Source organism: Rhinopithecus bieti, unplaced genomic scaffold (assembly GCF_001698545.2).
Source record: "Rhinopithecus bieti isolate Rb0 unplaced genomic scaffold, ASM169854v2 scaffold_68800, whole genome shotgun sequence".
In the NCBI taxonomy this organism is placed as follows: domain Eukaryota; kingdom Metazoa; phylum Chordata; class Mammalia; order Primates; family Cercopithecidae; genus Rhinopithecus; species Rhinopithecus bieti.
The window spans coordinates 152,452-154,938 of record NW_016825633.1 but is presented as its reverse complement, the minus strand read 5'-3'; positions in this window follow the sequence as shown (position 1 = coordinate 154,938).

Here is a 2,487-nt window from a genome sequence, read left to right as displayed (position 1 = left end):
ATCATAATGATTTCTCATATATCTACTGAAGTATGGCAGGTTAGGAGAGACACAAAGGCCAACTGCAAGGTAAGAGTACTTGTTCTCTAGAAACCTCTGGGAATCTCACCATTCCTGAGTATCTGCCATGTGCCGCACATGGGGACAGCTGCTTTATGTGGGCTGGCTGGCTAACCTTTATGCCCCTCACCAGTGTGTGAGGTAGGGATTGTTACCAGGTAAATAGGAATTTGGAGAAGATAATGTCTAGTGTGGACTGGAGTTATTAGAGAAAATTCAAAGAACAGACTGGGTGTGGTGGCTCACGTCTGTGGTCTATAATCCCAGCACTTTGGGAAGCCAAGGTCAGCAGATCACTTGAGTCCAGGAATTTGAGATCAGCCTGGGCTACATGGTGAAATTCCATCTTTACAAAAAATACAAAATTAGCTGGGCATGGTGGTACGTGCTTGTAGTCCCAGCTACTCAAGAGGATGATTGAGCCTGGGAGGTCAAGGCTGCAGTGAACCATGATCATACCACTGCAGTCCAGTCTGGGTGACAGAATAACACCCTGTCTCAACAACAACAAAAAAATCAAAGAACAGGTAAATGACCAAATTAGTCTGCTTTATTTTCTGATTTTGCCTTGTCATTCTCCTGTTCTCAAAGGCCCTGGCATTTAGGGCTCTTCAGAATCCAGCCTGAATCACAGATTCTAAGCTTTGTCATTCAATTTTCCTCTGCTTCAGCTAAAAGAGACCCCGTCATCATTGTGACTCAAACATACTTTACACTTACTTCTGCGCCCTTGCTGTGCCATTCTCCTAGAATGAGTAATTCTGCTAGGCCTGGTAGCATAAAGGTCTATATCACATAAAGGCTTTGCTCCTTGGGATATTTCAGGAGCATGAAAATAGACCACAATTTCTAAGAACCATTAGTAGCCAGCCCTATGACAGCACAGGCTTTACATCATCATGTTTCTGGAGAAAACCAGCTAGTACAGCTCAGGCTAGTGAAAAGGGATGCTTGCAGAATATTACGGACCCATTTGTTTGTAGTTTGTGTCTGGTTTCATCACTTGATATGGTACATACAGATCTCCTTCACTTTGAATATCTTTGACCTCTTCTCCTATCCTTCCTTACACGTCCTCTTATGCTATAAGTTCCTCAATTTCTTTTCATTTGTTCTTTGGATAAATACATGAGGACTTTTCTTCTGCCAAACTGAGCATAGGTAGAAAATTTCCTTCCTACTGAAGAAGATCATAGCCAGCCTTATCCACAAAAGGCTCCTAAGCTGATATGCATTAAAAAATGTCTCCCCTGAAGAATAAACACAAAGGAGAGACATTCCCAGTCCTGTCACAGAAAGAATGTTAAGACTGTAATGACATACAAGATACACAATGAATTGCTGCATTCAATCACTTGCACCATCATCTCTTATATATTCTTTGCATTGCATATTTGCCACTTATTTTATTTATTTATTTAGTTTTGAGACAAGGTCTGTCTCTACTGCCCAGGCTGGAGTGCAGTGGTGTGATTTTGACTCACTGCAACCTCCACCTCCCGTGCTGAAGCCATCCTCCCGCCGCAGCCTCCTGAGTAGCTGGGACTACAGGCGCACACCACCACGCCTGGCTAATTTTGTATTTTAGTAGAGATAGGGTTTCACCATGTTACCCAGGCTGGTCTCAAACTCGTGAGCTCAAGCAATCCACCTGCCTCGGCCTCCCAAAGTGCTGGGATTACAGGCATGAGCCACCACACCCAGCCACATATTTGCCGACTTAGTAATAACCAACCTAACACCTGTTTGAATGAAGTCAAATTGTCATTTTGCACATCCCTGAATTCAGAATGGATTTTGAAAATTTACAAATATATGTTTATAAGTGCTATAAGGATACAATTCTATAAATCTACTGTTGAACTCATTTATAGGTGAGAAAACAGAAACAAAGAGAGATGAAATAAACTGCTAAATTCATCTAGCAAGAAAAAAGGCCACGAAAAGGTTGGCCTTGGAACCCACATCTATGGATTCTCAGCTGTTCTTATTATACTCCATAATGAGCTGTAAAATTCAGGAGGGCCTTGCTCTCAATGTTGCACCTTCTAAAGTTATTCAGAATGTATTTCAAGGTTCGGCCCCTGTTGAAAGCTGCTCCCGGGAAAGTGGGCTCCGGCCACGTTTGCATACAGCCAGGGTGGGCAGCACAGATCTTTTCAGGAAGCAGGAGCTGAAAGTATCAGAAGGCAGGCAGGCCAGCCATGCAGGAAAGGGAGAAGGGAGTCAGCACTGGCAGCTGCTGCCATGACAACAGTATCCAGGGGGTGTGGCCTTTCTCTGGGGGATCTGAGAAAGCCCAGGGTGGGTTTCTCCTCCAGGGATTCCTGTTGCTGGGGAGGCTGCACTTCTGTGGCAGGAACAGAGCCCTTCTTCTTTGCGAGTCCCCTTGGTTTCGCTTTGCAGGGCCTGTCTGCCTGGACTTGA